Below are 20,228 nucleotides of genomic sequence, written 5' to 3' on the forward strand. Positions count from 1 at the left end.
CCTGGCACTTGATTGGATTATGTGTTTTGTTCCCGTCTTGGTTGCTGACAGATTGCTTTAATAACGTGATCAGAGCCTTGCAGGCAGCAGGGCAGGGCTCCCGTCTGGCCCTGTGGTCGGACCGCCCCGGACCTCGTTTGATCATCTCCCCAAAGCCTTGTCTCCAGTCAGTAATGCCGCCTTCTGCCTCACGGACCAGGGACCCTGGGCTCTTCTCTCTGCGGCCACAGCAGGCTCCTGTGGGGCAGTAGAGACGTTCTCTCGCAGCATCTGGGCCGTGAGTGAGTTGCTTTTCCTTTGCTCAGAGGCTGGAGCCTGCCACCAGCCTTCCTGGCATCTGGGGGATGTGCAGGCGGCTCGGTAATCTCATTACGTGCGTCTGGATCCTGCTCAGGTCGTTGTAAATTCTGATGGGTTTGTGAGCAGGGCGTGGGGTGGCGGTGTGGCTGGCTGCTCTGGTCTCACTGGTGCACAGAGAACCTGATGTGCAGCGGCAAAGGCCGGCGGGCAGTAGGCACCTCGTCCTGTTGCCGTGCTCAGCCTCCACAGAGACCCTGTCTGGCCGGTCCCCTTTGCTTCTCTGCTTTGAGGTCTTTTCTGGGGTGGGGACCGCTTCAGGGAGACAAGCCTTCAAGGTCTGGAGTGGGAAAGGAGCCCAATGAACTGGCTTTGGAAGAGGGGCCGACAGCCTCTCTGCTGCCCGGTGAGTCCTGAGCGCCTAGCACCAGTGCCCCCCTTCTCTCCCTTCCTCCCTTGTTCCCCCAGCCGCTAGTGGGGCACACAGCCTTCCCTGGCATCAGCCCGTGTCTCTGATGCCTTGTGAGGTATGCTCACAGGTGTGAACACAGGTTGGCAAGGTAGCTCAGCACAGAGCTCTCCCTGGGAACTTGGTGGGCAGGGTGCTTCCCCTACAGGTGCAAGAGCTCTGAGGGGCAAGGAGGGCCTCCCGGAGCCCATGACCACCCAGAAGACTCCTCCTGGTTTCTCTCCCCAGGCCTGGCTGGCAGGACTGGAGGCAGCCTGAGCTAGGCTGGGCATGCATGGACAGCTGGGACCTAGGTCAGGGAATCTGTGACTCAAATGGCTGTCTCACCCCAGTGCAGGGGCTCCCCAGCTCATCCCCCACTCCTGTTTAATCTGGTGATGGCAGTGGTGGTGCTGAGAAACTTCTGGGAAAAAGGAGCTTATATATGCTAAGCTCTCATCTGTGACCCCTTTTGAGCTCATATACATGTGCACACATGTGCACGGATATACACGTGCACATCCTCACATACTCACACGCACACATGTGCATACACGCATAGTCTCCCATGCACACACATTGCACATATACATGCACAAGCACACTCACACATTTACGCATATATTCATGTATATACACATGCGCATCTCATGTGTATACACATGCATGTGTACATACGAGCACATCCTCACATGCACACACACACATCCTCACACGTACATGCATATATGTGCGCACATACTGCACATGCACACACCCAGATGCGTGTTGTCCTGCTGCATGTCCCAGCTGCTGGTCTTGTGCTAACACTGTTGTGTGTGGTTGGTTCTGGAGACTAGGGAGATGGGTGGCTGGCTTTGATATGTGTTTCTTTGCAGTCCAGTGTTATCCCTGAGAGCGACAGCCCAGCCTTGTCTATGTCACTCCTCCTCCTCCAGCTGCTTTCCCGTGGCCCTTTTCAGCGGGGTTCTGTGTGCAAGCCCCAGGTGCCAGCACTGGTCCTGGGCTCTGGAAGTTTCTCAAGTTGTAGGGGAGGGGTGTTGTCACAGGGAGAGACTTCGACGCCCTGTGTGCTGAGCCCAGGGGTTGTGTGCACACACATGTGTGCCTATGTGCATGCATGTGCCCCCTTCACATTGTTCACATCCAGCCATTGCTAGTTTTGCATTCCGTTTCTTCCCACTTCTCCTCGCTTCCCCAGGCGGGTGCAGCAAACTCTCTCGCCCACATCTGGAAAACAGGGACCTTAACACCCACTCCCCAGGCACCTTCACAAATAGCATCCAGTGTAACAATTTGCACCCACCACAAAAACACTTGACATCACCCCCATTTTTCATACAAGCAAACTGAGACCAGGGTCTTGTAGGACCCAGGGTTTCTGGCTCACTCACTCACTCACTCACTCAGCCTTCTCTGGCCTCTGGGGCAAAGCAGACCCTAGTCATTTCCCTCTGATGTATGTGTGTGTGGTGGTGGTGGTGGTGGTAAGAGTAATGGCCCAGCAGAGAGAGGCCCTGGCCCAGCTCTACCCCAGCTGGGCCCAGTGCTGCTCCAACCAATTGTTTGGGCAGCGCGCCACTCCTTCTTTTTAGAATGGCTAAGGGATAGTGAGCCCACCAGGTGGGCTGGCTCTTTTAGGCTGAAGAGGTGGCTCCGTTGTAGTAGAGTGGACTCAGCAGGAACAGATTGGGTTTGATTTTTATAAACTTGAGAGGGGAGGTGGGGGAAGACCATGAATGATCTAAGAAATAGAGTGGAAATGTAAACAAGTAGGAGTTCTAGGATATGGGAGTTCTTATGCTATTTTTGCAACTTTTTACCTAGTCTAGATTATATGAAAGTAAAATGTAAAAAAAGAGAGAAAGAAATGAAGAAAAAGGCTCCGGCATTTCTGGGTGTTTCCCAGTAGGTGGGCACACTCCTGATGAAAGCGGCGGCTCGATGCCAGGCTGTCTGCAGCTCCAGAGCACTGATGGGGACTCACTCTAAACCTGGGGCCTCAGAGTCAAGCTCTTTGGCTCTCTGCTTACTGCCTTGGTCCTCTTCCTCCTGAGGATGGAGCTGTGGTCTCCTCTTCCTGAGGACAGAGCCCTGGTGCCGCTCCTCTGAGGAGGAGGATGAACAGGGGCCTGCTGCATGCTGGGAGGGTGCAACTGTGGCCACTAGCTCACGCAGGCTGAGTGCAGCACCTGAGGGAGTCTTGACCAGGGTCTGGTTCCGCCCAAAGGTGTATGTGCACTCTCAGGCTACCCCATGCCTTCTGCCACCGCTGCTGCCTCCTTGCCTGGGTTCTGGGAGCCCCTTCAAAGTCAGCACCTTGAGCAGTTGCTGGGCTGGGGTCTGCTCCCTCCACCCAGGCCTCTCCTAGCCGCTGCTGACTCCTTGCAGAAGGAGTACCCTGCAGAGGGCTGCTGGTGTGACCCCTAAGGCAGGAGCAGGGCTCTCCGCCTTACTTCACCCCCTGCCTCTCCTCCTGTTGCCATGGCGATGGGAACTTTCCTTCCCAGGCCCCTGGCTTCTCTCAAAGCAAGGCTGTGACCAGAGGGTAGAGGGAGGCAGACGTGAGCACACTGCAGAGTATGCCGGTGTCCAGAGCCCCTCTTGCCCACCACAAAGCCCATGGGCCTCCTCGCTTCTTGCTCATGGGGGAGGGAAAGCAGGCCAGGAGACCATGTTCTAGCCCCTACCTGCCCCTGGTTGGGCTGAAACACTCTAGAGAAGCACCTCTCTGGCAAACCTGCGGAGCCTCCATTCTTGTAAGCGGTTGCTCCTTGCTGTCACATTGATTCCAACTCTTGGTGAGCCTGTGTGTGCTGGGATAGAGGGCTTTCAGCAGCTGGCTTTTCGGAAGCAGATTACCAGGCCTTGCCACGGAGGTACCTCTGCGTGGTTGCACCCCACCAAGCTGCTGGCTAGTACTTCAAGCTCCGGAGTCCATGCTGAGTGCATTGCTCCTGCCAGGTGCCGTGACTTTATGGACACTGTTCTCTCAGTCAGGGGCAGCTCCTGGGGAATATGCTTGCCAGCCCGATAGTCTTAGGCCTGAAGGCACATCTCAGATGGGGCTGCTCTGGGACCCCCTCAGTGGAAAAGCCTGGCCTGCATTGCCCGCAGTTGCTGCAGAGACCCCCTGAGTCCCCTGAGCCTGAGTCTCCCAGTGTGCAAGCCATCCCTCAGGCCCCCACCTTCCAGGGTCACAGGATGAGCACGGGAGGCCAGCTTTGAGAGGGTGCCCTTCCGATGGAGGATTTCAGAAACTCATTTTGCAGCGGTGCTTTGTACCGAGGGTCATTCTCAGTTCAGGGCCAGGACAGCTGCTGCTGACTGAGCTCCCAGATGTTGGCCCGCCAGTGCTGTGTTTGGGCCCACCCCCACCCCCACCCCCTGCCAGCAGCCTCCTCCTGAATGCACGTGTGCGCGCACACACACACATACACAGAGGGAGGGTCCTAAAATGTATGCTGAGATCACCACCTAGAACTCTCAGTGTGGCAGAGCAGAGCTGGGACAAATCCCTCTCAGACTCTCGCCTGATCCCCAGGTGCACAGCTAGTGCTGTGCCCCCAGCCGAGCTGAGCCTGTGCACACGGATTCAGGTCCCACATGTCAGACAGGGGCGCCAGCATACGAAGACCAATGGAGCTTTGCAGAGGCCCCATGTCTATCTGAGCCAAGCCAGGCTGGACCTACAGGGCAGACTCCTAGGGACAGGCTAGAGCACCCACTCCCACCCCACATGACCTGTGCCTGAGCCAGGCCAGAGCCCCTGCTCACTCTTTTGGCTGTCCTCTGTCCCCAGTTGTTGGAAGGATGGTGGCAGACCTTCTGTGTAACTCGCCTTGGCTAATGCTGGGCCTCAGGGCACTGGCTTAAGATCACTGCTGTGTGTGTAGGGGTAGTTTAGAGGCCCTGGGGATGATGCCCAGCAAGCTCTTGGGAAAGGGCTGGCCCTGTGACGCAGCATCACCCTGTAAGTTCAAGGCCAGACCCCCAGTACTCCGTGGAGAGTGTGCTGTTGCATTCTGTTATGGTCTGTCACAGGCAAGCCGCTCTGCCGGCTGCTGGAAACCACTTCTGGATGACTGTGCTAAGGCCTGGCGGCTGCCAACATGGGAACAATGACAAGCCCCACCCCGGCTTGGACTCAGTGTGAGTCAGAGCCCTTTGACCTGGCTTGACCTTACAGAGACAGTCCTGCCCAGGGCTGCAGATGATCACTCTAGTGGCTAGGGTGGCTATTCCTTGGCCCATGTCACCTTTGGGGCCTTGGGAATTGTCCAGCTCAAAGCCTCAGCTCTAGAGGGGAAACTGAGGCCCGTGGAGTGCTGAGGGCCTTGTTCCTACCACTTGATTGGGCTTTCGTCAGCAGTCTGATCACCTTCAGGCCCTGGACCTGCCTCTTGACCCTGGCCTGCCATAGCCCCAAGAGCAGTGACCACATGTGCAGACGAGACCAGAGTGTGGCCCTCGCCTCCCACTCCCTGCTCTGTGCAGAGTTGTGTTGGGGGGGTGGAGCAGCCCTGATGCCAAGGGCTTAACCTCTTGGCTCATTTCTGAGAACACAGAGAGGCCCCCCAGCCTTGCATTTGCTCCGCCCAGAGGGTCTAGTCCAGCTGTGGCATGTCCTAGCAACTTGTGAAGTGTTGGGGTGACCCACTCAAAGTCAGAAGGCTGTTATGGAGCAGAGTGTGGGATGAGGATGGGGCATCTGACAGGTCCTGCCTGTGTACACCTTTACTGAGCAGCAGTGACCACAGGACCAGGTGGCTGTCAGAGGAAAACCAGCTGGGGCGGGGCACCAAGAGGGGCCAGCAGGATGGGGAGGCTCCAGGCTTGTCTTCTGATCCCCAGGCCCAGGCACCGGCAGGCCAAGAGGGACGCCGTAGATTCTACTCTAGGTTCTGCGTAGGGATGGCAGTGGGACCCTAAGGAAAAGATCCGATCTGGTATCTCTATCGTTCCAAGAGGAGGCCGAGCCAGTCCCACTGTTCCCACCCCCAGTGGGCATCCAGTCACCTTGGAGAAGCTGTTAAAAGTCTAGATCCCTGACCCCACAGCAGTTCTGACTCACGAGACCTGGGCTTGGGCTCTCAGGAGCCCAGGAACCTTTTTGAACAGCTGCCAACCCCACCAGACGCTGAGCAGTCAGCACCGTGCGTCTCAGAGCAGGAGCAGGCTCCGCAGGGTCCACCTCTCCCTGGTTCTAAGTGTTTACTTTGTTGTTGCTGTGGAGAATGTCACACAGTAAGACCTCTGCCCATCCGACAATTTCCACACGAATGGTTTAGTGACGTGGACAACATGGGTACAGTTTTCGATGGCTGGTTTCTCAAAAAGGGACCACCTGGTCTTTCTTCTGAGGGCCCTATGGGCAGAGTTAGGCCTCTGACCTTGCAGTCTTCATCATGCAGGGGTGTCCCACCAAGCTCATTCAGCATGGCTCCAGCCCCAGTAGTCGACTCGTCTGCTCTGGAACTGGACCTGAATTGACAGAGTTGAGGGCTGGTGCCGGGCTGTGAATGCAGACACGAACGCAGGAGCCCAGGGTCCCTTAGCTGCAGTGCTAAAGCTTCTAAGAGCATTGGCCCACTGCCCATCCCCACATGAAGGCCACACGTGGGGGCCAAAGCCCAGCTGAGAGACCTGCATTTTTAGTCAGAGGCCAGCACTCCTGCGCTAGGACGGCTCCAGAAAGTTCTTCAGGTGCCCCAAGGCTTTGCCAGGCTGAGCTGACCTCACCATGTGGGGTCCGGTGGGGGCCAGAAAGACTGCGGTGCTGGACAAAGAGGCAGGGAGAGCAGGATGGCTTTCCTGTGAGCATCTTCCAGTCAGAGCACAGAATCACTTCCCAGGTGGGCCCTGCAACATTGGGAAATTGAGTTCCAGCTCTGGTTACATCCTGGCAATCACAGGCTGCCCCTCCTGCCTGCATTCCAGCCCTGCCTGCCAGCCTGGCCACCACCACTCTCCTCTCCCAGCGTGCCAGAGCAGACATCCTGGCCGGTGCCCATGTGATCAACTCAGGGACACCTGTCCCCTGATGCCACAAACCGGTTTATGTTTCTTGGGGCTGCTGTGACAAAGTACTGCCATTAGGACTGCACAAAGCAGCAGACACTGACGCTGGTGGCATCATCACTCCACAAGAGTCCCACTATTGGATATAAGGTCCATTCTAGACCCAGGAGGATTTTACCTAGAGATCCTCAACAAATCACACATGCACAGAGCCCATTCCGAGGCTCCCCAAGAACCCAACTGCCCTCAAGTTGATCCCGACTTAGCAACCCTATAGGACAGAGGAAAACTGTACCCAATGGGTTTCCAGTCTTTATGGAAGCAGACTGCCTCATTTTTCTCCCTTGGAGCAGCTGGTGGGTTTGAACTGTCACTCTTTCAGTGAGTACTCCAATGCTGAGACTGCTTTGCCACCAGAGCTGCTCTTGTGAAGCCCCAGTGGGCAGGACTTTGGGAGGGAGCTTCTTCATCGAGGGAATAGGAAAGGCAAGGGACCAGGAGGTTTGAGGGCTTGGGCTTAGGCTGCAGGACAGCACAGGGTTGCCACCCTGACCAGAAGAGCTAGCCAAGAGCCCAATGAGCCCAGGGAAGCCCAACACTCTAAAGTTCAGAACTCACCAACTGTGGAATGGAGTTCCTGCAGGGATGAGCCTCCCATCCCAGGGAGTGATTTGTCCTCCCTCTCGGGGGGTGTCCAAAGAGGAGTTCCGTACCCAGATGACCACGCTCCACAGAGTGAGTCCAGGGACAAGGGCAGCCAGAGCACTGGCACCAGTCTCAGCCCCCTGACACCCCCTGGGGGTCTGGCAGTGCTTTATCCCTGGTGGCATTTGCAGAGCTGGGGATCTTGTCTCCAGTGCCGCCACTGCAAGGCTGTCCTCCCTCCCTGGACAGTCCTCTGCTGTCTGTCTGGAGTCTGAGACATTCTCCAGCCCTATGAGCTCTGTCCCTCTTGGGGCACCTAGAGGACCCATGTCCTCAGTGGATACATGATGCCTTCAAATAATGCCCATTGCTGAGCTCCCTGATCTGGGGTCGGAAGTCAGGGCTCAAGATTGCTGGAGTCTCTGCTCAGCATCTCACCAGGCTGAAATCAAAGTGTTAGCAAAACTGCCCCTTGCTGGAGGCTCTGGGATGAATCCACTGCCCGCTCACTGAGCTTGTTGGCAGAGTCCCGGCCCCAGCCCCCGCCCCATACAGGGCTTTGGAGCCTGTCTCCTTGCTGCTGTCAGAAGGGGTTACTCAGCTTCTGGAGGTCACCCCCAGTCACAGGCTCATCACACCCCTTCATGCTTGGGTTCATTCGGCCTCCCTGAGCGAGGAGCCAGAGAAAACGCTGCTTATAAAGAGGCCCCTGTGACCTGGGATTCTGAGGGAGCCTCATTAGGTTTGGGAGGAGCCTTAGAGTGGACTCTGTGCACACATGATTTATTGGGGAGCTCTGGGTAAAATCTTCCTGGGTCTAGAGAGGACCCTACATCCAATGATGGGGTTCTCATAAAGAGGTGAGGCAGCAATGGGGTGATGCTGCCATCTGGCAGCTACCCTGGGCCACCAGGAAGGACCCTCCCCCAGAACCTTCTTTTTGCTAAAATATCAACACTCCCCAAACCAAACTCTTGCCAATTCAAGTTTCTACAGGTACCAGCCTATTTGTTGTCTATATTCTGGGAGTGACGTAATCATTCTTAGCCCATCAACCTAAACCCACTGCCCCGAAGTCTCCTGTGTAACCTTCCCAGCGTCTGTTGTCTGTCTGACCCCGCAGAGCGAGCTCTTGAATGAGAACAATGTTTGCAGACGCTGTTCTTCCCTAGCAACGCTTGGAGGGTCACTTTCAAGAAGACCACAGGGTTGAAGGTTTAAAGATTATTCAGGATGATAGTTTCAGGGGTCCATCCAGCCTCTATGGGTCCAGGAAGTGTGTGGAGTCCATAAGAATTTCAGATTGTTTCTCTCTCTCTCTCTCTCTCTCTCTCTCTCTCTCTCACACACACACACACACACACACACACACACACGGCCTTTTTTTTAGTAAAATTTTATTGCTCACCATGTGCAGTTGGTTGGACCTGCTCATGCATCCTCACTGGCCACTAGGGCGTCTCCACCCTTGGGGTTCCTGGTGTCAATGACTTGAGCTCTGGGTTTTGAAACGAGCTTGATAAATCCTTTACTAAGCAGTTCCTGGAGGGCGGCCCTGGCCAGGGATCCAGGAATCTTCCGTTGCTCAGGACAGAGACTACAGCCGGGGTGATAAGCATATAGTTGGAAACTTCCTTCTGGAGCGTGTCAGACGTGGTTTTGTCAAACAAGACCAGGTTATGGGGCTTGTCCCAAACTTTGCCTTTGGATAGCTTCTTCTTCTTAGCCTTGTCCCCAGATCTGCTCACGGGGTCTTTGTCTCCCTTGGCCCCCTTTCTAGCATCCTCTTCCTCCTTGTCGTCCTGGGGCGGCATCACGACGCAGCCTCACTAAGATGTCGGACAAAAAGGAAGCGCAGCATGCACGCCTGCTCATGATTCTTAGCTAGCCTGTCTCCTGAACACGCTACGTACTGGTAGCCACGCACCACCCCTAGTCTCCTGGCGAAGTAGACGATTGTTCCCGAAGGCTGAATTTCAAAACAACTCGAAACAGACCTCCATGCAATGCGGATCTTCTCGAGCCGTGCAACCTGCGCGTCACAGGGAGCAGCGATCTCCCCCTGTCCCTGCGTGTTTCCCACTGTGTTTCGTGCAGTACCTTCACCCTGGAATAGCACGGCGGAGCCCCTACAGAGTGGCTCTAGACACGCCGCAGGGCTCCCACGACGCAGAGAAAAGTGTTGCTCTGTTCTGGAGGTGGAGGTCTGTGGCTGCCCTTTCCGCCGGCTGCTTCAGAGTAAATGAATCCAGAGTAAGGACCATTATAGAAATAAGAAAAGGGACTCGGTCACACTGCCACCACAACTATGCCAGCGGGCACGGAAACCTCTCACTTAGGGCAAAATACCTTTGAATCTCGTATTGAAAATGTAGCTGTGATGTGGCAGCACTGTGTATTAACTGGCTGTTTATGGTACTCTGAGTAGTTGAAACTGGGGGGTGTCAAAAGATACATTCAGATTTTCCACTGTGTAGGAGTCAGCACCATTAACCCTCACATTGTTTAAGGGTCAATTGTATGTCCCAAACGTCCTCTGGATCCCAAACAGAAAAATTCCCTGCCATTCCCTGCACCCCTTTCCTCTTTGACATCTGCCACCCCCACTGCCCTAGGACTCAGGCGTTCACAACACGGAAACCAGGTGGAGAACCTCAGCCCTATGGGCCCACCTGGGCAGGGCGTGCCCCTCTGACCCCTTCCACAGTGTATCTAGCTCCTTAGAGATACCCATAAATGGCCTGCCCATTATCAGCACCCCTCTCCCTCTGGGGTGGGCCCTGTGCTCAGCCCCTGGGGCCTGATAGCCACTCCTGCCCCCCAGAGGTTGGCAGCTTGGAACCGCCATGGGGTTGGAGGCCCCACTTCCTCCTTTGGCTCCCAGGCTGCTCTCCAGGCACTGCTCTGGGTGGCCCTGGACTGTGCCCCACAGTGCAGTAGACAGCTGCTCTGGGCTCTGCACTGAGCCAAACAAGCATGCCACAAGTGCTGAGTCCATCCCTCCAGGGCTTCCAGTTGCCATGGTGGCCACTGCCCAGCAGGACAGGTGCTGGAGGTGGCAACCCTGCAGAGATGACTTGGTAGAAGAGACCTGGAGGCAGGCCAGGATGCCTGTTGCAGGAAGGGGAGCTAAGTGCCGACTGCCTCTCATGTGCCCCATGTCATCCTACCCAACCCTACAAGGCAAGCAGTGTCACACTCCTTTTAGAAACGTGTAAACTGGGACCCAGAGCAGTTCTGTGACCTGCTCAACAACACAGCTGGTAATTCCACAGCTGGTTTTCCCAAGTTTATCTACTGCCCCAACTTGCTTGATTTGTTTGTTCTCAACCACCAGTTTTCTCTCTTTGCCGGGTGGGGGCGATCCCCCCACCTCCCACGCCTCTCCCCCATGCCTGCTGTTCATTCTGGGGTGTTCAGAGCCTCCACACTCCCCACCCTGTCGACACGGAGCTGTTGCGGGCTGGTTTTGTTTGTGACCAAGTCAGCCTGGCAGGGAAGTGGTGTGTGCAGAGCTTCCCAAAATAATCCCAGGAACTCCGCCAGTGCGAGGAGCCAGACTGCATGATGGCTTGGACCATCGATGGTGACTCAGTTCCCAGTACCCCAGCTTCCCCCTCCTCATTCCCCCAGGACACAGGCTTCTTCCCATACCAGTGACCTTATCCCTGGGGTGCTGACCAGGGTCAGAGGCTTGGGTGCTTGTCGAGATGGGGATGGTGCATTCCTGGGGCTCCCATCCCCTTCCTCCTACCAACGTGCTTATGACATTTGATCAAATCCCCATTGCTCTCGTGGCTTTGGTGTTCCTGCTTGCAATGGGTCGGGCACGTCAATCTGCCGCCTCCTGGCACTGCTGTGGGGGCCGAGGTCCCAGATCACTAGGTGAGAGGGTTGGCAATAACCATAGAGTAAAATAATAAAGACTAGTGATTTGTTTATTCTAATTGGACTGGTTTGAGTGTGAAGGAGTCTTCCCCTTGGAAGGACTGCCCCCAACAGGATTCATGGTGGTGATGATGATGGTGATGATGGTGGTGGTGGTGATGATGGTGGTGGTGGTGATGATGGTGGTGATGGTGGTGGTAGTGATGATGGTGGTGATGGTGGTGGTGGTGATGATGGTGATGGTAGTCATGAGGATGGTGGTAGTGGTGCTAGCGATGATGATGGCTATGATAATGGTGGTGGTGCTTTTTTCGGCTCGGAGGAGGGTTTGGTGCAACTTGCTTCGGTCATCCCGCATCTGGGTTCATCTGACACCAGCCGCCTCCGCCATGCCGCCCAAGTTCTACCCCAACGAGATCCAAGTCGTCTCCAAAGAAGGTTGGTGATGACATTGCCAAGGCAACCGTTGACTGGAAGGGCTTAAGGATTACTGTGAAATTGACCATTCAGAACAGACAAGCCCAGATTGAAGTCGTGCCTTCTGCTTCCGCCCTCATCATCAAAGCCCTCAAGGAACCCCCCAGGGATAGAAAGAAGCAGAAAAACATTAAGCATAGTGGGAACGTCACTTTCGATGAGATCGTTGGCATTGCGCGCCAGATGCGACACCGGTCTTTGGCCAGAGAACTGTCTGGAACTATTAAAGAGATCCTGGGGACTGCCCAGTCTGTGGGCTGCAATGTTGATGGGCGCCGCCCTCATGACATCATAGAGGACATCAACAGTGGTGCAGGGGAATGCCCAGCAAGTTAAGAACTACAAAAGAAAACAACAAAGACTCCTTTAATAACCAAAAAAAAAATATTGGTGGTGCTAATAATGCAGCTCTGGGTGTGGTGGCAGTGGTGATGATGGCTATGATGTTGGTGACAATAGTGATGGTGATGTGATGGGGGTGGGGTAATGATGGTGATGTGATGGGGTGGTGATACTGTTGATGGTGATGTGATGGCGGTGGTGATGGTGGGGTGATGGTGATGACAGGGATGATGTGATGGGGTGATAGGGATGATGGGGTGATGATGATATTGATGGGGTGGTGAGGATAGGGATGATGATGGGGGGGCTAGGGGATAGCAGTATCATCATGGTGATGGTAGCGGTGGTGATGATGGGCCTGGTAATGGTGAGGATGGTAATGGCAGCAGAGTGTTGGCCCCAGTGCTAAGCAGCTTCTATTCATTGTCTCTTGTTTGTTTCTTTAAGATTGCATGTCATGAGACCTGGTGTTAAAAACATAAGAACTGAGGCTCAAAGAGTTTAAGTAACTTGCTCAAGGGCAGAGAAGTGATAAGAATCCCCATTCTAGCCCTTTCCTCTGCGCCCTACGCCTGCCAGCTTCCACCGTCGTCGCCACGTCCTTTTCTGGAGAGAAAATGACCACCAACTTATTGGTGCACGAAAAGATTTGGTTCGAGAAATTCAAGTACGGTGACGCAGAGCACAGATTCGACGAGCAGCTCAACGGGCCAGAGGCCGGCTGCTCTGTCAGGACATCGCGAGAACCCGCAAGAACATCCAGAAATCCCTGGTGCACCTTGCTAGCTTGGAGCTGGAGAACCAGAGCCTGCGCAGTGTGGTGCAGGATCTGCAGCAGGCCTTTTCGCAGCTGGAGGCTCGGCTGAGCCAGCCGGAGAGAACTCACCCGCCCACCGCCCCATGGCCCCACAGCCCCACAGCCCCAGCAAGTGTGTCTCCCATGCGCCAAGTTGCCCCCCTCCCGCTAAGAAGGCGGCCACACCCGCGGAGGACAATGACATCGACCTGTCTGGCTGTGAGGAGGAGCAGGACAAGGAGGCCGCCCGCTCTTGAGAGGAGCCGTTGCGGCAGTATGCCGAGAAAAAGGCCAAGCATCCTGGGCTGGTGGCTAAGTCCTCCATCCTGCCTGAACGTCAAGCCCTGGGATGATGAGACAGACATGGCGCGGCTGGAGGCCCGCTGTGCCCTGTCCAGCTAGACGGGCTGACCTGGAGAGCCTGCAAGCTGGTGCCAGTGGGCTACGGCATCCGGAAGCTACAGATCCAGTGCGTGCTGGAAGACCACAAGGTGGGCACAGACCTGCTGGAAGAGATCACCAAGTTTGAGGGGCACATGCAGAGCGTGGACAGCGCAGCATTCAACACGATCTGAGCCTGGAGTGGTGTGTGTGGTGACCCACTGAAGATTACGTGCAGCAAAAAAAATAATAATCCCCATTCAAGTACGATGACGCAGAGCACAGTTTCTACGAGCAGCTCAACGGGCCAGAGGCCGGCTGCTCCGTCAGGACATCGCGAGAACCCGCGAGAACATCCAGAAATCCCTGGCTGGGGCTCCAGTGGCTTCTATGACAAAAGACCATTAACCGGGAATGGTAAAGTGACAGAAATGAATCCTCTGACAATTCCAGAAGCTGGAAGTTTAAAATCGAGGCGTCATCGGGACCATGCTCCCTCTAAAGACTCTGGAGAAGAATCCCAGCTTCTGGGCCTGCAGGCTTCCTGGGCTTATAGCAGCAGCACTGCAGTGTCTGCCTCTGCCTTGCCATCTTCCCTGTGCCTCTGTGGGTCCCCTCCTCTTCTTAAAAGGACATATGTCACTGGATGTGGGACCCACCCTACTGCAGGATGACTCCTTTTTGAGTTCCCAGCTAAGTACATCTTCAAAGACCCTAATTCCAAGCAAGAGCACACTCAGAAAGTCTGGCTGGACATAGATTGGTGGTAGTGGGGGACACTACTTGACTTCCTTTACCTTGAGGGGTTTTGCTTGTCTTTGAAACCCATCTCTGGGGGGCTGCTTCTGCTTCAGAGCATCAGAATGTTCCCCACTGCATGCAGTTAGGAACCCTGGCTGGGGACAGAGACCATGAGACCGTACCTCAAATGAAGGGCTTGGGGATCAAACAGACACCAGAAGAGCAAAAGGTCGGACAGGAAGCTTAGGGGACAGCGAGCTCACAAGCAGCAGCTGGGAAGAGGAGATTGGGGACAGCTACAGAGTATGAAGACTGCCATCAAGGTCACTGAGATTGTTGAGTGGGTGTTCTGTTGTGTATATTCTCATCAGCAGCCAAGATACATCAATGAAACAAATTAGAGAAAGAGAGAGCGCTAGGGACCTAGGGGTATTTCTGAGACTGACCTACTGTCATTGAGTCGATTTCAACTCCTAACAACCCCATAGGACAGAGTACAACTATGCCCTCGGGTTTTCAAGGCTGTAAATCTTTACCGAAGCAGACCAACTCATTTCCCCCTCCAGAGCTGGTGTGGTTAGGAGCCCAGTGTTTAACCCACCGGACTACCACGATCTTTTTCTGGAAATGAAGAGGCCACTGTTTAAAACCCCCTTTAGTCTATATTGGAGCTCTGGCGGTGAGTTTTGAGTTTTTTATATATTTTGCATCTAAGCAGCTTCACAGAGAAGAATCAGTAAGCATTTCCCGAGCACCGACTGCGTACTCGTGAGGCAGCCTCACTGGCACCCAGGGTCCTGGGCTAAGACTTAGTGGGGGGGGGGGAGTGGACATGGGGTAGTCAGAGCCCCAGGACCAAGCCTGTCTCCACCCTCAGATGCCCCCACCCTGGCACTCCCCATCCCCATCCCCACAGATGCAGGCTCCAAGAGGCTCTCTCCCAAGCCCCAACCCTTCCCCACTCCTGCTTCTTCTCTGCTGGCCCTTGTTCAGGCCTGACATAGATGGCTGTGGTCAGTGTGGGTTCCATCCTGGTGGAGGAAGGTCGCCCTACTTCAATCTCCCCTCAGCCTCTGAGCATGGCTGCTATGATGACATTCATGATCTCAACCATCTGTCTGTCCATCCTTGTGTGTATTCTGTACTGATCTCTGTAGACTCTGCTCCCCCAGGTCAGCAGGTCTGTCATCACAGCGCCTGGATCAGGGATGGGCCAGAGCAGACACTGGGTTGGTTCATACTGGCTGTTGGGATACAGTCCCCAGACTTAAGCTCTGAACACTGACCACTGTGTTGTAACCCACTGGGAAGCAAAGCCCAGCCTGGCCTAGGAGACTGCCTGTCATCCAGCAGATGCTCTGCTGAAACATGCCCACCCTTCCACTAAAGGGAGAGGACCCTGAGTTCTTTGACATATCTAGCTATGCCCTACTTTGGGCTGAGCTAGTGACCTTCTGGTGTGTTTCTATGAGTAACCTGTACCCCGGGCCCTCCCCAGCCACTCCCCTGGTATCCTGAGAGCTGGAGGAGCCCCAGGACCCAGGCCTGACCTGCTCCTACCAGTCAATCTTTTTAGTTTTTTTTTTCTTTTTTAAAATCATGGTTTGGATGTACAGTATGGGTTCCCAAACTTACCATATATACTTGAGTATAAGCCAACCCGAATATCAGCCAAGGCACCTAATTTTACCACAAAAACTGCATTAAAAATGTGCTGGGAAAACTTGGCTTACACATGAGTATATGCAGTATCTGGCCCCTTTCAGAAAAAAAAAAATTACTTAGCTGCCCCCTTGGCAATGAAAACGCTAGTATCACAGCCCATGGTCTGGATAAGGTGTAGGTATCTGCTTTTGCAGCCCCACCCCCGCTGAGTTATGCCAATTCCTATAGGGGGCAGTATACCCACTGTGGACAGAGAAAATTCCTTTTGCGCTCAACCATTTGCACAGGGTTTGTTTAAAGATGTTTGAGTGAAGTTCCCTCAAGCCAACAGCACCTCACCCCATCCCACCCCAATTCCTCAGTTTGCTGAGCCTGCTGTCCCTCCCAGGGTACATGTTCATGTTGTAGGTTGGGCTCCTACATGGCTTCAAGTTGACCTATGGGAGTGAGTTCAATGTTAAAGCTTTGTTTATTTGTTTATTGTGGTAGAAGACATATAACAAATATATTTATAGGTTTAGTGTTAAGGTAGCAGATGGACAGTGGGCCTCCACTCAAGTACTCCCTCAATGCAAGAATACTTTGTTCTACTATTAAATTGGTATTCTTTGATGCTCACCTTCCCAACACAATCGCTGAAGACAAAGAGAGTGAATAAGCAAATGTGGTGAAGACAGCTGATGGTGCCCGGCTCTCAAAAGATATAGCATCTGGGGTCTTAAGGGATTGAAGGCAAACAAGCGGCCATCTAGCTCAGAAGTAACAAAGCCCACATGGAAGAAGCACACCAGCCTGTGCGATCACAAGGTGTTGAAGGGATCAGACATCATCAGAACAAAAAAACCATATCGTGAATGGGGGCGGGGCACGTGCGGAATGGAGACCCAAAGCCCATTTATAGATCACTGGACATCCCCTTACAGCCAGTCAGGGTGCGATGTAGCAATGATGAAACATACAACTTTCCTCTAGTTCCTCAATGCTTCCTCCCCCACCCTCCCAACTATCATGATCCCAATTCTACCTTACAAATCTGGCTAGACCAGAGGATGTACACTGGTACAGATAGGAACTGGAAACACAGGAATCCAGGAAAGATGACCCCTTCAGGACCAGTGGGTGAGTGGCAGTGCTGGAAGGGTGGAGGGAGGGTGGAGTGGAAAGGGGGGAACCGATTACAAGGATCTACATATAACCTCCTCCCTGGGAGAAGGACAACAGAACAGTGGGTGAAGGGAGACATCAGACAGTGCAAGATAGGACAAAATAATAATTTTTAAATTATCAAGGGTTCATGAGGGAGCGGGGAGCGGTAAGGGAGGGGGAAAATGAGGAGCTGATACCAGGGGCTTGGGTGAAGACCGGATATTTTGAGAATGAAGAGGGCAATGAATGAGCGAATGTGTTTTACACAAGTGATGTATGTATGGATTGTGATAAGAGTTGTGTGAGCCCCTAATAAAACGATAAAACCAAAACCAATCCCTGTCCCTTCCCCAGCCATCCCTACATGTTCTCTTCAGTGGCCTGAATTAGGTCCACTGTTTGTGCCTCTACCATCACTATCCCTTTCCATGCCCAGTTCCCCTCCCACCGGAAACCCTCGGCAACCCTCTGTGTTAGGGTTTTCCGCATGGTAACCTGTAAAGAGGAAGATCTCCAAGCCTTTCTTCCGTGGCACTACTGCTGGGTGGGTTGAAAACTGCCAACCCTTAGGTTGGTAATTGAAGGTTTAAACCTTAGCACCATCCAGGGCCCTCCATTGTCAACACTGGTTAATAAAAGGACTCCCACCCCATCTTAAATTAAGGTTTTGTGGGGTGGGGAGGGCTCTTCACTCATGTCTGAGCTCCTCATTAGATGTATTTCCTTCTTACAGATGAACCAACCGAGGCTCGGTGCCTTAAGTACAATTGAACTGTGCGGCCTCTCTTAACAAAACGCCGTGTGAGGTTCATCTTTTCTGAGCGAGCTGTGTCCGCCTCTCCGGTAAATTGTCTACTGTGGGAAACAGAGATCTCTTGTGGTTCTGGTGTATTTTCTGTCCAGGTCCATGGACAGCTAGCAGCCCGGGACAACGTGCCCCGGCCTATGCTGGGAGTGCTCCCAAGACGCCTGCAGCTGCAGTTGCCCACCACCTCGGGCTAAAGGACCACTGCAGACCAAACATGCGCAGTGGCGGCAACAGGCACCAGAACCCTGCACTTGTGTGGCATGCCTTTTCATCTCCAACTGAAAATGCAGCTTTAATGTGGGTGCAGTGTGCTGTACACAGAACATTCCGAGTACTTGTTGACTGACTGCTTACTTCTCTGTAAGACTGCCAGTCAACAGGCGGCTGCTGGTAGTTAAGCTTGGGGGTGGGGGGGTGGAGATGGACTAGAGTTATGTGCAGGTTTCGACTATAGGGGATGAAGGGGTGTCGGTGCCCCTAACCCCCATCTCGTCCACCGGCCAGCTGTGTCGTATCTAAGGACAGAGAGGAGAAAGGGCAATGCTGGGACCACGTTTCCGGCTCTCATTGAGGGAGTCTGGAAATATAGAGACTGTGGTTTGAAGCCAAAATAATGCTGAAGAGAGGAGCCAGGAGACACACGGGCAGGGAGGCCCCTCTGGCCACCGCTGCTGCTGCTCAGACAATCCCTGGACAGGGCCCCTGTGCCCCTCCCCCACCTTGTCCTCTCCTGAAGCCTGCAGCCAGCAGCTACCTGCACTTGCAGCTGCCTTAGCCTGCGAGTCTTTATTCCGGCGCTCTTGAAACTACTGAGGCACGGGAGCAGGCGTCACGTTGTCCCAACTTCATCTGCCCTCTGACCTTGGGGGTTCTGCTCTGTTAGCAGCCACCTGCCCTCAACAGCCCTTAAGGATTCTGTGTCCAAGAGCTGTAGTGGCTCAGAAGCCTTTGTGCCTCCTCTGGTGAGACCCTGTGCTCAGCCTCCACAGCCCCCAGAGTTCTGACCTTTCCTACATGCTTCTGGGCCTTTGCTCAGGCTCCTGCCCAGCGAGTGCTTCCTGCCTGGCCCTGCCTGAGGCATGTGTGGCCTCCTGCATCACTGGGACCCTGCATGCTGCCGTGAGGTGGACTTGGGTCAGTTGTGGAGCTTCTGTGTCCTCATTTCCAGAGCCAGCCTGGGCGTACGGGCTCCTCACAGAGCTCATGAGTCTGGTGGCCTCAGGGCGGGCTCTGGCAGTAACATGGGTCTCATCATGGCCCCGCCACACTGTCTTCCACTCATTTTCATGCCTGCAGTTATGGGGTGAGAAAGCTTTCCAGAGCGGCGGTGGCTTAAAGAAGGCAACCGTGGCCCACAGTGGGAAGCATTCAGCTGAAAGGCAAGGATGCCAGACTCTAGTCCCAACTCTTTCCTGATACCCAGAGGGGAAGTTTAGATGGAGGATGGAGAATGGGGAATTTATGAACAAATAAAGGATAGATGGATGGATGGATAGAGCATAGAAGATGGATGGGTGGATGAGATGAAGCATGGATAGAAGGAAGGAGGATGAATGAGTAGATACAAGAACAAGGGACTGATGGATGGATTTGACAAATGGATAAGAAAGGAGAATGGATGTTTGGGTGGGTGGATTGATGGATGAGCGGATTGACAGATGGATAAGGAAGAATGGATGGATGGATGTTTGGGTGGATAGAGATGGAGGATGGATAGAGATAGGGTGAATGAATGACTGTTGGGGGATGTAAGATGGATAGTTGAATCAATGAATCAGTGGAACAAGGAAGGGATTGACAAGCTGACAAAGGATGGAGAATGGATGAAAGAATGAGGGACAGAAACTATATGTATGATGGATGGATGGTATATGGACAGATAGATGAGGGATGCATGGGTGGATGGACAGACAGATCAATAGAGTGAGTGAGCCATGTCCAAGCAGGCCTTTATTGAGACTCTAGTGGCAGGTGCAGTCTACCCTTGACTGCAGTGTGTACAGAAACCATGAGGTGAGTCTGGACCCCCGAGGCACCTTCCAGCCTTCTTTATGCACCACTTTGTCTGGTGGGCTATTTACGGATTGAGCTTCAGCTCAGCGGCCCACCTGAGAGCAAGATGAGCTGAGCCACAGAACAGATGACTGGTCTATCATGGCCCCCTCCAGAATGCTTGAAGACCTCCCTGTGCCTCTGGAAGCACCAGAGGGGCCCAGGCCATGCCCTGCCCCCTTTGCTGTTGAGCATGGGAATGGGGCGGGGGGCAGGGAGGGAAGGGCTTCTATCACAGAAGGAGCAGCAAGCATGGGTCTCAACCAGCACTTCAGCCCACCCTGAGGAGCTCCCATGTCAGACACGGGGTGGGATGTGGGTGCTGTCCTGAAGGCACCGCAGCACAGACTCTGGGTCAACAATGACAGTGTATCCAGTGGAGGGAGACACTGGTGTGGCCAGGAGGCAACATCTGCTGGGATTCAGGGGAGCTACTCAGGTGGTCAGGTGTCTGCTTTGGGGAGGCGTGCCCTGAAGGCTGGTAGAACTCGATTTCAAGCCAGCAGCTTGAGGCCCCTGTG

The 20,228-nt window shown here is 54.1% G+C and overlaps 1 protein-coding gene and 2 pseudogenes across 4 annotated transcripts in view; 2 read left to right on the forward strand and 1 right to left on the reverse strand.

The window, feature by feature from the left end:
• The window catches only part of PITPNM2 (phosphatidylinositol transfer protein membrane associated 2), a 138,224-nt gene that overhangs the window by 68,675 nt on the left and 49,321 nt on the right, over positions 1 to 20,228 (forward strand). The gene's annotated exons all lie outside the window — the stretch shown is intronic.
• Positions 8,843 to 9,225, reverse strand: LOC142429281 (small ribosomal subunit protein eS25 pseudogene; annotated as a pseudogene).
• LOC142429427 (elongation factor 1-delta pseudogene) lies at positions 12,572 to 13,489 on the forward strand (annotated as a pseudogene).

Source organism: Tenrec ecaudatus, chromosome 16 (assembly GCF_050624435.1).
Source record: "Tenrec ecaudatus isolate mTenEca1 chromosome 16, mTenEca1.hap1, whole genome shotgun sequence".
In the NCBI taxonomy this organism is placed as follows: Eukaryota; Metazoa; Chordata; class Mammalia; order Afrosoricida; family Tenrecidae; genus Tenrec; species Tenrec ecaudatus.